Source organism: Condylura cristata, unplaced genomic scaffold, assembly GCF_000260355.1.
Source record: "Condylura cristata isolate star-nosed mole 26May11 unplaced genomic scaffold, ConCri1.0 scaffold00015, whole genome shotgun sequence".
Classification (NCBI taxonomy): Eukaryota; Metazoa; Chordata; class Mammalia; order Eulipotyphla; family Talpidae; genus Condylura; species Condylura cristata.
The window spans coordinates 31,020,326-31,036,037 of NW_004567116.1; the positions used below are offsets into that span (position 1 = coordinate 31,020,326).

General features: G+C 43.6%; 1 protein-coding gene across 2 annotated transcripts in view; it reads right to left on the minus strand.

The window, feature by feature from the left end:
- PARVA (parvin, alpha) overlaps positions 1-15,712 on the minus strand; it is a 138,055-nt gene that overhangs the window by 45,953 nt on the left and 76,390 nt on the right. The gene's annotated exons all lie outside the window — the stretch shown is intronic.

Genomic DNA, 15,712 nt, shown 5'->3' on the forward strand with positions numbered 1-15,712 from the left:
GCCTCTTCTTTCTCAAAGGGCCCAACTGTCCCTTCCTCACACCTCTTCCAACTGTGAACTCACTCCCCATGAGTATTCTCAGTGGCACAAAAATAGGCCTTCTCTCAGAAATGATCTTAGAATAAACAGGAATGAGGTGGGCACTGACCTTGTCAGTCTCAGTTTTTCACCTTCTGGCTTCCCTGAGAATTGTTCTGAACCATACCTCCCCTTTCCTTCATCCTCCTGGCCCCAGGGCACCTTGCCCACCCAGACCCATTTCCTCAGCTGACCAGGAGGGGCTCCACTGATACCCAGCAAATGCTCTTAGTTTGCAAACCCTCAACATCTACAATGGCACTTTCTTCAAGAAAAGTAAGAGGTCGATGACCATTAGAGACTTACAGCCCACTTTCTTCCATGTACCCACCCCCAACAGGAAGACTTAAAAAAATCATGTCACAAAACTAGTGGTGTGTTGGATACTTGCTGAGCACTGACCTTGGATTACCTCTGTGAAAGCAGTGACTTAAATCTCCTTACCTCTATTCATTCCAATCTGAATAATTTCACTTCAAGGCCCTCCCTGGTGGTGCAGCGGGTTAAAGCACAGCACTAAGAAGCTAAAGCCACTTCCACATGAGTTCGATTCCCACCTGCCCCGGAGTTGACCACATGGCATGGCAGACCTCTCCTGACCCGCCTGCTGCTCCCCTCAGCAGTGTACTTCGTCCATCTGCCTGTTCTGCTCCCCACTCTGTTCCTAGTGAATCCTCTCACCCTCTGCATCTCTGGCCTGTACCCCAGCTCTGTATGAATAAATAAATAAATCTTTAAAAAAAATAATTACGCTTCATCAATTAAGCCCACAAAGACCATTTTCTCTGAAGATGTTGCTCACCAAGTTTCTTAAGAGCTAATATGCTTTAGGAAAAGCAATGTCCCATCTTTCCATTATATATATATATATTATATATATATATATAATATATATATATTATAATATATATATAATATATATATATATATATAGTTTACTGACTGGTCACACCAACTTGCCAGCATATACTTGCAAGAACTCTTAAGCACCAGGCAGCCACTTACAAAGAGTCCTTTCATATTAGCAAACTCACTGATGGTTGCAGTGGACAGGGAAGGGGGATTGCCTAACAAAGAAAGTGGAACACACTCTACCCTAAAGAGACACAACTCACATTATGAAGCTGATATTTAGTCCTGTTGCTGTGGGTCCTTGACATTCATATGGGATATCAGCCAGTCACTGTCTTGAATCTCTAAATTCAAAGACACCCACCAATGCATGTAATTTTCCATAAAACATAACTGAAAAACTTAAGAGACATCTTCATGACTTAAATGATTTCAAGTATAGGACTGCCTTTGCTTTCCAGCAAAAAACAAATGCCCCCTAAGTATATTATCTTTTATATTCCCCCTATTTAGCATTCTGCATTTTTATCCAAACTATTTCTCCCAAAGAAGAGTTCTACTACTTAACCAGCACCGTTATGCAAAGCACTGGAAATAAAGTCACATTTAATGTAGGTACCAGGCTGGGCTTACTGGCCAGTGAAGATACTAGCTTCTGCCAGCACCTTCTCTCCTCAATCTACATTCCCCCCAGGTCTCCACTGTCCAGCAAGGTAGCCATTAGCCATAGCAGAAATTTAAATTGAAATAAAAAATTCAGACTCACATTTCTAGTGCTTGGTGGCTCACATGTCATTAGAAGGTACCATACTATACAGCACAGATATAGTAACTTCCATCATCACAGGGAACTCACCTGGGAGGTAGGGACCAGGGAGGTAGTGACCAGGTGACCCCATAGATCTGAGTGCTAATGATAATGATGTCCACATCACCTGTTCACGTTAAATCTCCAGCCTGGCCCTGACCTGCGCGCTCCAGGCTTACTTCATGTCTTCCCACCTCCCATCCCCCCACCACACACAGTTTGGGAACATCATTTCCACCTTATCCTATCTGTCCTGACCATTTACGACCAGAGGCAATTTGTGAATACAGAGATATTTATACCCCTAGGAATGCAATGTTTCCAGCCAGAACTCCTAAAGGTGGATCTGCATGGGATTTCTTTTTCTGCCTAGATTGCTAAAGATGTTTTCAGATGAAAAAATCCAAGTCAGAAACATCCCTCTCCACCCTCCCTGCCTCTTTAATTCACTCTCAGAGACATAACAAACCAGAGCAGAAAGGCAGAGATATGTTTGCAATTGCAAATGTTTTTTTCAGGAAATCACTCAGTACAGGAACATCATTCCCATCCCATTAACTGCTGACTCGGAGCCAACTGTTTGTAAAAGTGAATATGCAAACTGCCCTGTCCAGGCCTGGACCCCCGCCCCATGGGGCTGCATTAGTGGCCACTTTCCCAAAACAGCCCGCCTGCTTTGGAGGTTTTATTTCTATTAAACCAAAGCAGGACCCAGCAGAAGCCCCTCACCAATCCCGCCAATCCCTGTGCTCCGAAAGAGAAAAGAGCTGCAATTGAATTTTCTCAGCATGGAGTAAGAATATTATGTTTACCCCTTAAACCTCCCCTAACCCTCTAAAACTAGGTCTGAATGCGCAGCTCTTGGTGTCTCGCAGTACCATTAGTCATAACTTAATAAACAGATTAAATGCCCAGCCAAAGGTCGGGCTTGAGAAAGCCGGAGAGCAGCCCTGAATGCCCGCCAGGAAAAAGGGGCTTTGGCTTTTCTGGAAATGCAGGCTGACTCCGGGCTTAGCTGCACCCAGAAAGTACATGGATTGGCTCTGGAGTTTGCAAGCGCTGGATTTGAATCCTACTTTTATTTTTATCAGCCATGGGATCTTATGTAAGAGGTCTAACCTCTTGGAAGTCCTGTATAAAACAATTCTTAATAAAACAAGGGCGTAGCTGACACTGCAGATTTCCTAATCAACATTTTACTCTTTATCCCTGCTGGAAAAAAACCACAATTTGTTCCAGTTATAGATCCTTCCCTCCTATGCCTCTAGGTGAGGTCCTGACTGCTTTAAACAAATGATAACCTCAGTCCTTTCATCAGTGATGAGTTCAAGCCTTGTCATATAAAATTCTGTGAAGAAATTTCTAGAAAAAACTTACCTCCAAATTTAGGAGAAGCCCAAGGAAGAGAAAGTATTTTTCTCCTTCTAATCTTTATTGCATCAGGGTGTTATGACTGGATTTGCTGCAATGATTTTGTAGCCATGAAGTAAGTTTACCCAAAGAAACTGCTAATATACTAGGGTTGACATAAAAGAGTAAGAAAGGGCCCTTACTGATACTGTTAAGCCACCATCCCTGGAGCCATCCTAGCTTCAGGTGTTTTGTTACAGGAGATGTTAATAAGTTTTCTTATTATTTAAGCCACTTCATTTGGTGTTTTCTAGCACTTGGAGCTTGAACTCCTCATAGATGAAGGGACACCAGGGTTAGGATTGAAAGAGGTAGGTCTACAATGAATAGCAATTTCCCTTTCCTTTTCTCCATGAGAAACAATATTACTGCAGACATCTCCTATACTCCAGAACATGTCCAACAATTCAAAGAACACTATCAGGGAGTCAAGGTGTATGTGCAGGCGTGCGTGTGTCTGTGTGCATGTGTGTATGGGGGGTGGTATAAAGAGAATGCACAGTGGTTTCTAAATGTTCAGAAAGCTTCACTTAGGTAAGGTCAGTAATATCATTCATGCAACCAATACACATGGCCGGGACCTCGTCTGAGCAGAGGAAGTGGGGCTCTGACATGGGTCTGCCTCAGCCTGCTCACAGGTGGCAGGAGAGGCAGGCATACACACAGTGTGCACACACCGTGGTGGGGACAGGGGAGGAGACAGGTACGAACCTAGGGGCTGTGAGAACTCAGTCAACCCGAGGTTGACTTTGGATGGGGAGGACTGGGAAGGAGTCTCAGAAAGGAGGCCATTTGAAATGGACCTTGAGAACTGTCAATTTTCAGGAAACCCACAAAAGGTACATTATGTATAAAAACAGTAGAGAACAAAACGGGTAGGCACTGAGAGACTAGAGTATGTCTGAGCCCTGAGAACTTGCAGGAAAATGGGGGCTAGTGGGCCAGAGGGACCAATAAGTAGGTGGGATCTAGAGTGACTTCATCTGCTCCACAGCACTGCCACGTCTGTGTCCATAACATCTGGAGAAAAGGCCATTGTCTATCAGCAAGTCTCAATGACTTTTAAAAAGCATTTTTTACTTTTTAAATTTTCTTACATTGTCGTTGTTCATTTTCAATCACTTTTCTTTATGAGAGATCAACCTTAAGGAACACTAACTGAGCAATTACAGCTGACATCATACTTAGTGGTGAGAAAGTGGATGGGAATACGGCAAAGATAACCCCTCTCTCTAAGCCCATTCAAAATTATGGGCACAAAAAATCATAGCTAGTACAAAAACACCAGAAATGGGGATTAAAAAAATATAAAGATTGTGAAGAAATAAAAGTATTTTGTTTGAGGAGACATAATTTTCTCTACAGGAAATCCCAAAGAATTGACCTCAACAGAACACTCCTCCGCAACAGTAACTCCTAGAATAAGCAATTATAGCAAGTTGCAGGATACAAGGTTAATAAAAATCAGTTACTATACTGATTATACACCAGCAACGAGTGACTGGAAGTTAAAACACAATGTCATTCATAGTAGCACCAAAAATGTAGTATTTAGGTATAAATCTAAATATCTATCTATCTATCTATCTATCTATATGAATATATATGAACGATCTACAGAACATTACAAATTTCTGATAAAAGACACAAAAGATTTACATACATCAAGAGTCCAGTGTTTATGGACTGGGGTACTTAATATTATTAGGGTATCAGTTCTTTCCAACTTCATCTTTAGGTAAAGAACAATTCCACTCAAAATGACAGAACACTATTTTGTAGATATTGACAAAGTAATTCTAAAGTTTACACAAAAAGCAAAAAGACCCAGAGAAAACAACCCAATATTGAAGAGGGAAAACAAAGTTGGAGGACTTGACAATACCAGATTTCAAAACAGCCATAAATCTACAGTAATCAAAATAGCAAGATGTTGGCCAAAGAACAGGTATAGAGATCAATGGAACAAAGCAGAGAACCCAGAAACAGATGCCCACAAAATAATATGACTGATTTCTGACAGCGGGGCAAAGGCAATTCAATGCAGACAGGATAGTCTTATTGATGAGTGGTGCTCGAACAATTAAAGATCAAAAAAAAAAAAAAAAAAAAACTAGACACAGATCCTACACTTTTTACAAAATCTAACTCAAAATGGGTACCGACCTAAGAATACAACACAGTAGTATAAATTTCTATAACACAGGAGCAAACCTATGTGATGTGGGGTTTGATAGTGAGATGAGCCTTAAATCAGAAAGTAAGGAACTGGAACCATTTGAGCAACAAAGTAAGTCAAGTCTCTTTACATTATAACTCAAAGCACAAAATAAATATCCACAAATCCACAGTGACATAAATGATTGAGTATATTAATAAATGGAAGAGGCCAATTTCCTTTGCAGAATTCCAAGTAATTTATGTGGGTTCTATGCCTTCAAAGAGAGGAAGCATAACCCTCTCCCTTACCCCTTAAATATGGGCTATGCATAGTAACTGTCTTTCAGAGTTCAACATGGAAGGGGGTGCAGAGATCTCTGACACTGACCGTATCAAGAGGGTCATCACAATTGGGCGATTTGATGTGATAAAAACCACTTATTGGTGAGATCTGTCTTCCCAAACTCCATAATCCTAGTCTAATCAATACAACATATCAAATTCCAGTAGAGTGGTCTAACTAGTATTCCTCCAAACTGTCAAGGTCATCAAACCCGAAGAAAGTCTGAATCTGTCACTGCCAAGAGGAGCCTAAGCAGAATTAATGACTAGATGGAATGTGATCTCCTCCATGGGACCCTGGCACAGAAAAAAATAAAACAAAACAAAAAAAACAACAGTGAAAACCAAAGAATTCTACAGAAATTTAAAAGCTAAATAAACTATGGAGTTTAGTTAACATATAACATATCAATACTGGCTCACTAATTGTAACAAATGAACCACACTAATGTGAAGATGTTAATAAGAATGGAAAATGGGTTTAACCCTGTAATTAAAAATAAAATGGTTGGAAAAATAATCTATTAAAAAATCAGCCAAACTTACTTTAAAAAAAAAGTGTTCATTGGGAGGAAATCCATGATTTAATGGGACATATATATTTCTTCCATCACCAAGGAGACCGTAGGGTCTTACACAACATTAGATGAGCCCTATAGAAGCACAGGAAAGCAGAGAGACTGTGTGAACGCCCTACACAGTGCAAGCTGTACTGAATTCCAAGCAAGAACCCACGTTTCCAAGAAGAAAGTGCGCTTTTTGTTTATTTCCAGGGCTGAGATGAAAAGACTGCTCTTCCTTGTAACGGAAGGCTGCCAGGCAGCGTCACTCTGCTTCCACAACAAGGGGCATGTTGTGTCAGTCCAGCCATCACCACGGATGGCACAGTGGTCTCTCTATTGGCCTCTTTGGACATTTCACCTATGCCTGATCCCAGTGAGGTCTTTTGTCTTAGTTCCTTTTGCTATAGTGACCAATTACCACCCACTTGGTGGCTTGAAACAACACGGACTTCTTATCCTTACTGTTCTGGAGGGGGTCTATTCCATTTTGTAGGCTCTAGGGGTTAATTCTTCTCTGACTTTTTCTGGCTTCTAGAGGCCATCTGCTTTACTTGGCTTGTGGGGCCCCTTCCTTCAACCTCAGAGCCAGCAATGGGGTGGGAGCATTGACTAATTCTCACTTTGTATTACTCCGACCTCTTTACCTCCCTCTTCCATTTTTAATGTAACTCTGTGATTACTCTGGGTGCATGTCCAGGACAATCTACTGTTTTAGTGTCCACAGATTAGAAACCAAAATTCCACTTGCATCCTTAACTTCCCGTTGTCGATATATGTCGGGGACTGGCCCCCATCAAAGTAATTTATTCAGATTCCAGCAGTTGAGATGCGGACATCTGTGGGGCCATTATACATCTGTGGGGCCATTATTTTACTATTCTGCCTAAACGCCATTTTTTTTTCTTTCCCAATTGAGGTATTATTGGTTTACAACATTGTTTGTATTTTAAAAGTATAGCATCTCCCCCTTCAGGTGTTACCACACCACCCAAGCACCCACATCTCACCAACAGAGTCCATTGTGCTCTCTCCCTGTTTTGTCCTCTCGCCTCCTTCTCCCCCTCTGGTGGCCTCAGTTCTACAGTCAGATTTCCAGGGTTTGTACTACAGCTTCCTGGATTAAGAGCATGGGTTCTGTTCTTAATACACTCTTGCCTACAACATGTGGGTTCACTTTTCTTCTCTGTGAGGTTGCCAAATGAAAAAAGAAGCAGCAGCAACAATATCCTAGTGTCCCTTATTCTAGCCCTTAAACTAGAGGATTTTAAATTTAACTAAAAGGATACTTGTTCTAGCAGCCACCATATAAAGCATCAGGTAAACATGGCAGCCAGTCATGGTGGCCTCTACAGACTGGCAGTCTCTCACCACATTTCTCTCTGCTTGACACAGCTGTTTGGTCACCAGGGTCTGACATCCGGCCCTTGGATCACAGCCAACAAAGGGAACTTAGAGGCTGATGATTTTATGGGAACTGACAGGGGGATCTATAGTCTTCAGTCTTAGTGTTTCCACCAAAGTCTTTGTTTTGGTCAGTTTTATAGCCTCTGCACAGTTGGCAGGCTGCCAAGCAAATGGCCCTGGGGCATTTATTCATTGTTCAGCCAAGCACGTGATGCAGCTGTCCTCCAATAGCCATTAAGCATGAAGAGGGATGGAGACACCATTGGCTGGCTTTGAGCCACGAAAGCCATCTGAATAGAAACATTGGTGGAGGTCTCAAGTAAACCATGGGAATTTATTTAAACACCACATGGGCACAGTAGGTCCAGGGGAACAGTATATCACTGTTCTTTGTCTTTTCCAGGCTATGCTCCATTATTTCTTTAGAGTAAGAAGCAGATCCACTTCTTGGTTTTAAAGGTCTGCTCTTACTTAAGGACAAGGTGATGTAGCTGCTCCATCCTGGGTGTTTATAATAGAAATGCCAAGCCATTGTGAATGCTTGTACATCTGCATTTCCACACACCCCAGAAAGCGCTAGTAAGAGCCTTGGGGAGACCATAGAACTTGATCCGTATGCTAACTGCATGGAAAGTGTGGGTTCAATGCCCAGAAAAGCTAGGCCAGAATTAGTTATTACCTCTTTCATTCATAAATACATAGGTATCTCTGGAGCCAGGGACTGGGCCAGTAGCTCAGAAATAGAGACAATCAAGTACTTCCCTGTCGGGGTCAGCAGGTTGCTGAAGGACAGCTACCAGGGTCCATTAGGTGATAGGCAGAGGTGCCTGGAGGTGGCCCCCAGGACGATGCAACACAAACCACCCCTCTCCCCCATACTTCTGCACCCAGTCTTGAGGACACAGCACTCTTCCAGGGTGGGGGGTAGTGAGCAAGAGAGGAGGGCACTGGAGACGCAGAGGTTATAAGAGGGTCAGGAGGGCCTGGCCACCCAGTGCAGTCTTAGCATCTCACCTGCTTTTGTCTTTATGTATCACCTGAGTCAAGTTTCCTTTCTCTTTTCCTCTGTGGCTCTTTGCCCTTCATGTCTAGATGTTTCTGAGTTATTAATCTTGAACAGCTATCTATTTTTGTGGTGGCTCAAGGCTGCTTTACAAAAGCACCACAATAACCACTCGTCCTTGTGGCCCCCCAGGTGGTGGCCTCTGTGGATACAAGAGCTCTAGGTGTGGCAGGGGAGTGACTAGGGAATTCCGTGCTCGATTAGATCAGTTCAGTGGTAGGAAAATTTGGGATTTGTCTGAAGGGAATTTCCAGTATGTGGAAATTCTCTTGAAAACAGTGATGATGATGTAAAGAAAACACATACCATATTCCCTTGTACCAACCAGCAACATGTGGCACAAATATTAATACATCTCTGAACTTACCAATCTTCCCAACAATCAAATAGCTAGGTACTATTATTATCCTCATTTTACAGAAGACAAAAATGAGGCTCAGAGAGGTTATGTAATCTGACCAAGGACACATAGCTAGACAGAGCAGCCCAGATTTAATCCAAGGCCAGGAGGCCCCAGAGTTCACATTCTTAACTACACTCTGTTGACTCAGTTTTATGTAACAGCTTTTGTTTTTGTTTTTACACGAAAACGTCTAGAACACAGTCACTTCTGCATTCGCACATAAAACCAGAAGGGTTTACAGGGGAAGGATCTTGCCCATGCTAAGCCCTTGAGGTTGCCTGGCCACATTATGGGACCTCAGCCTCTCTGAGAGCAGATTATAAAGGTGATCTTTGAGCAGAATTTTCGTGCATTTAAATGATGGCTTGATTTCTTTCTAGCTAGAAAAGTAAAATATGCTAATTTAAGAGACCTTTGAAAATACAGAAAACTAAATGTGAGCTTAGTGATAAATTCTGTTAATGTTGTATTTTCTTACCAGCTTTCTCTTTTATACACACATATAATGTACAAGGTACATATAGTTTACATATAGTTCTGCAGCCTGCTTTAATCATGCCATGTAATCTCACTTTTTTTTTTTTAAGATTTATTTACTTATGCATACAGACCTGGGGTACAGGCCAGAGGTGCAGAAGTGGTGAGAGACAGAGTGGGGAGCAGAACAGGCAGATCATTGAAGTATACTACTGAGGGGAGCAGCGGGTGGGTCAGGAGAGGTCTGCCATGCCATGTGGGTCACCTCAGGGGTGGGGATCGAACTCATGCTGAAGTGGTTTTAGTGCTGTGCTTTAACTCACTGCACCACGAGGGAGGGCCTGTCGCTGTTTCTTATGCCATCAAAAATACCACTTACAAGGCTTCCTTAGCCTCTGAAGGGACACACTGAAAGTTGCTTTACCACGCTGTCACAGTGGACATTTAGGTGGTTTCCAGTTGTGGGGGTGGGAGGAGCTGGTGGCTGCACCTGCATGATTGAGTCAGTCCCCAGATACGAAGAGTGGCACTGCCAATGAGTGCAGAACATGGTGTCTTTGGGGAACTGGGCATACACCCCGATGGGAGACCCAGCACGGTCTATTCCTACTCCATCTTGAAGGAAGAAGCTGAAGTTCAGAAAGTTTAAGTGACTTCCCTGATAAGTCCTCTAGAGTACAAGTCTAAGAGCTTAGCTGCTCTCCTTTTTCAATGTCTCAGATTGGAGTGGCTTGCAAGTGGGGAGAAATCCCAGAGGAAGGAGCGAGAGAGGCAAGGAGAGTGACAGAGACCTAGGAAGAGCCAAGGAGTACTGTGCTGGTTGCCTGGGGGGCAGGGAGGCTCAGTCACGTGGGGCTTCTTTGAGGAGCTGTGTGGGCCAGAACTATCTCCAGGAGCATTTTCCCATTAGTTGGGCTGACCCTCAGGTCATTTCCTCATTTCCTGAGTGTCGGCTGGGAAGGTTTCAGAAGGTACAGTTTTGGGACAGAAAAGCTGAGGTGTTAGGCTAAGATGGGACTCTATTGTGTGCAGCAAACTGTCTACACAGCTGGGTTGAACAGAGGTTCTTGGAGGTGGCCATGTACAGTGCAAAAGCATCTTTGTGCGCTGTGGGGATCGGAGGCCAGGAACCTCCCTCTTCTCTCCCCAGGAGACAGAATGGGAGTTAACAGAGTGTTTTTAAGAACACATTTGGGAGGAGAACATTCTTTTTCTCCAAGGAAGAAGTAAATGAGAATGGATGGGCTGCAGTCCTGTTCCTGGCTCTTGACAGGCCTATGCCAGGGAGTCATACATGAGCAGGCTGTGAGTCCTGGCCCTGACCTTGCTTAGGGCTGGTCCAGAATGCCAGGTAATATGGGATGGGCAGGCTGCTTTTGCCTGGAGGAAAATTCTGAGGGTAGGAGAAGGGATATGGTTGGAGCAGAGCTCCTGCCACAGGCTCTGTGCCAAGGGCTTCTGTTCATTCTTCCCTCCTCCTTCACCTTTCTAGGGAAGAGATGCCTTTGTCCTGGGGACAGAGCTGAAGTTTCATAACTCATTCATTACTCCAGCAGGGTCATGGTTATGGTCCTGGAGGATGTCTACTCATCCTTCATCTAAGGAAATGCTCATTCTCTTCCTTTTACTTTTAAATGCTGATGGAGCACCACTGTATGCCACACACTGTTTGAGGAAAGAATGCAGCCTTGCCCTAGGAGTTCAGTCAGTCATCAAGAGCCTTGGGTAGAGCTCCAGGTGACAAGAGCACCAGGCCAGCCTTGCACTGCTGGGAGGGCCAGGGAGGGCTGCATGGAGAAAGCAGTACCAGACCTGTTGTGTCTATTTTTCTCTCTATCTCACCACTGTTGGTAATTATACACCTGTGTGCATATCTCTAGAATGTCCATCTCCTCCATTATTTTGATTGTTCCAAGAGGAAGAAGCCCTTGCCCATCACTACTCTGCCAGCACCCGACACATAATCGATGCTTAATGGGTATTTACCGAATGAATAAACAGTATAACCCACTGGCCCCTGAGCAGTCCTCTGCTCCCAGCCAAGTCTGAGGAGCCAAATAAACAGCCCCACCTTCCACATCAGAGCCAGCCATTAATCTTGGGCGGGTCTAGGTTTCAAGAGGAAAAGGATAGGGATCGTGAACTGGAGGCAACAAAGGAGGAAGCAGAGAAGGCAAAAAATGCTGGGTCTGATGTGCGGGGTGTGAGACGTTCAAATGGAAGTATTTTTGCTTATCCTTCAGACCCCCTTTACATGAATGACTGAGCCCTGTCCCAAAGGGGAAATCTGAGGACCGTCACATTTGAAATGTCAAAATGCTGCTGCTAGTCATCCTGTGTTTCAAGAGCCATTACAGCTCCCTGCTCTCTTTCTAAGCCAGCAATCCATGTTGACAGCAAATCTGTACAGAGACCTATTAAAAGAAATTGTAGTAAATCGAAGATGCTTTAACTGTCTGTCTGGCATTCTGCTGATTGCATGCCCAACACTTCCACTGTAGCTTCCTGTTGTACAACCTTCTATTTGATTCAATTCTGTGGATAATTATTGAGTCTTGACTACACGCAAGGCTATGCTTTGGGAGCCTCATTCTAGTTGCATCTCCCAAGCCCAGAGCATAATTTAACTCGTGGGCAAAAATAAACATGCACAACAGAAGCAAAGAGTGACAGAGACCACCAGAAACTGTCAAGACCATATCAGAGAAGATAACATTTTGCAGGTATTAGGAGACATGGGGTAGCTGACACCACACACTCATATTTATTCAAATATGCAGTCAATGGCCCCAGCCAGGCACTGTCCTGGGTCCTGGGGTCAAAGATGAGTAAGATCCAGCCCCAGAGAACATCTAAGTATCCTGTGGGAGCTAGAGGTAGAACTCAGAGAGGGCTTCTCAAAGGGATGCTGCATTTACTTCTTAAAGGAAAAATAGGAGTTCTCCAGGTGAAGGAGTGGTGGACATGTGTAAGCTAGGGAGACTGGAGAACAGAAACATTTTGGTGAATACTTACAGAGAATTATACACTCTTACTGTGGAGCATTCGGAGAGTTAAACCAAGGTCCAGAATGGACAAAGTGTGGATTTAAACCTGAGGGCATTGGGAGCCACTGAATGATAAGTAAACAGTTTTTGCGAGTTTGCAGGATGGCTGAGAAAGATTTCCTGTGGGCCTGTCTATATGGAAGTCTTCCTGGGACGCAGACAACTGTGACAAGGAGATCTGAGCCGACCTGGGCTCTGCAGCAAGGTAGAGCTTGGGCGAATCGCAGCTCTCTAACTTTTCTTCCCCTCTGAAATGGGAATCATAATACTTGGCTCACAGGTTTGTAATGATGCTGTGATGACGTAACACATATAACACGCCCAGCACAGCAGCACATGCCTTAGTCAGCAGTCAGTCACTCTGAGGCTGCCCTTTCCCACTTCTTCTTGACCTGTGCCTAGCAACACGGAGGACAGAGGCGCTGCTCAGAGATGACCTAATGAGACAAGAATGACATGACAAGCCAACAGAACTAAGACACAAAGTTGGAGGAGACCTGAAGAGACTGTGCTCTATTTCTTTGTTGTGGGCTTCAAACAGGTGAGGAAAGGCAAGATGGAGAAAGAGGGAGTAGAAAGTGGCTTGTGAAATGCTTGACAACACAGGACACGTATGGGTGCTAGGCGGACTGGGAGGAGAATACCTGAGGGAAGGGGAAGGTGACAGGGTGGTGGCCAAGTGGTTCCAATGGCGGGACCATAGATGACGGTGACTGTGGTTGGGGTAAATGTTAAGATGTGGGAAAAAGTGCCCGATACCCATGGCGCTGGATTGTGGCCTTTAAGATCTAATGCCATTTTCACCATAAGAAATCAGGGGCTCTTTGGAGAAATGATGAAGTCCCTAACTGAAAATATACATGCTAACTAAAACCTGGACATATGGCCAGAAACCAATAAGCTATGAATTTCAACAAGGTAAGGTCTTATCAAGGAGGTTCCTATTGGCCAAACAGACTAAAGTTTGAGCATCAATAAGGAGAATAACTGCAAAGGATTTAAACATAAAAATACACTTAAGTCCATGCGTGAACAATCACTAGAAAAACAACATATAACATCTCTTGAGATCCACTCATTTTGAAAACTGATAAAGGGAGAGTACCTAACATTTATCTTAGCTTTCAAAATCAACTGTACCTGTGGCTGACCAAGTACTTAATAAGAGAAAGTTTATTGCATACTGCATGTCAATGGACTGAATCAGAATATAACCACTTGGAAAGCCCCGAGGAATTCACACACATAGGTAATCAACCATGTCTCCTCTCAAGGAGGGAGACAAGCAGATGAATTTTTACCCTGCCCCCTCAATCCCAAAGAGAGGCCACCATCAATCCTAGATCTATTTACTTATTTGAGAGAAATCCAGGGTCAAGAAACAATTGGTAGATCAAGAAAGTGGAATTTTTACAGATTTCCTTAATAAATATATTCCAGGGAAGAGGTAAGACTAGAGAAAATACCAACCAATTGCAGTGCATAGACTTTATTTCTTTCTTGACTACAACAAACTGCAAAAATAAATAAAACAATCAAAATAATGAGATTAAATAGCCTGAGGTATCAAGGAATTACTGATTTTTGTCTATAAGTAATACCATTGTATTCTGAAAAAGAATCCTTTAATACCTATCATTGAAACATGCATGCTGAAATGTTCTATCTTGGGTTTACTTCAAAAGAACCTTGTGGCATGGGGTGGGGGTCAAATGGAAGGCATACACCAACTAGTTCTAGGGTAATCACTATTCTAGTGAGTGAGAGATTTGTTGGGGGCTCAGCTAGACTGTTCATTCCATTCTTGTGACTATTAGAAATTTTTCATAGTAAGAAGTTCTTTATGTTTTTATGGCACTTAGATACTGATTCTGGGTGAGAGGCGCCCCAGTCAGGTTTCTGCAGGCTTGTTTTATAAAATAAGGAAGCAGACAGACCAAGCAACTAAGAATCAGATTGTTCTGGGAAAAGAAATGTAACAAATGTGGCAAGCATAGCTTAATATTCTTAATACATCATGATTTCATTATAAAATCCATAATTAAAGTCTATCAAAACCCCTCAGTTAATAAAACACTGCAAATGGTAATTTATACAAAGAACTGGTAAGCACTAAGGGAGACAGTCACCTGCATGACTCTCACAAACCTCAGTGAAACAGAGAACTGTCACTTTCCTCCAAGTAGCAGCCCCGGACCCTCCCCGCATTTTCCTTCCTGCTGTGTCAGCTCCACTCATCATGCCTATCAATTTAAGGGAACACCAGCTCAGTGTGGAGTGGTCAAGGGTCAGTTGTAACCTCTTGACCCCTCAAATTCTCCTTGCTTCCTGCACCCCCGAGTGCTGTCCTTTCTGGCTGAGACCCTTTCATACTAGTGTCTTCCCGAGGGTGCCAACGAGAGAACCCAAAGACGACACTGGGTGAGCTGCTAATCTGGGGAAAGGGTTGCAGATACCAGGAGGCAGCCAGTGTCCCTGACCTGTTGCTGCTCACAACCACCATTATTCACTGTGGTCTCTTCAGAACTTGAATCGAGGAGTCCAGATGGATGTAACCTTTAACCTGTCAAAATCCATGGGCAGGCAGGCACCTCTACCCAGTCAACACAAACTGAGTCTTCAAACCTTTGCCCTGGTGGAACCTGAGTGGAAAGCCTTGCCAAGCCCTTGCATGCACCCCCTGTACACCCCTTAAGCCCATCTCAGGTCCTCTCTTTACTCCCTACTTCAAACACTTGGGGGAGGGGCACTGGAAAGGTCCATTAGGCACGATGGATTATGAGCTCTTGAAGTAAGAGATTTGTCCTTTTCATATTACTGTGACTAATGAGAATGACAACACCCTCTCTGCTCCAGCGATGCTGTAGAGCTGACAGATAGGTCTCAGGAAAAGCATTTAGCAGGCTAATAGCTAACAGAGGCCAAAAGCTTCTTCCTATGCTTTTAGAACACCGGCTTCTATTTACCACTATGTAGGTGCATAGGACAGCCAGCTATAAAATTAGCTAGGAATGCCCTTTCACCCCTTTATTACACCATCATCTCCCCTACATCATCTCTCTCTCTCTCTCTTGCCCTCTCTCTCTCTCTCTCTCTCTCTCTCTC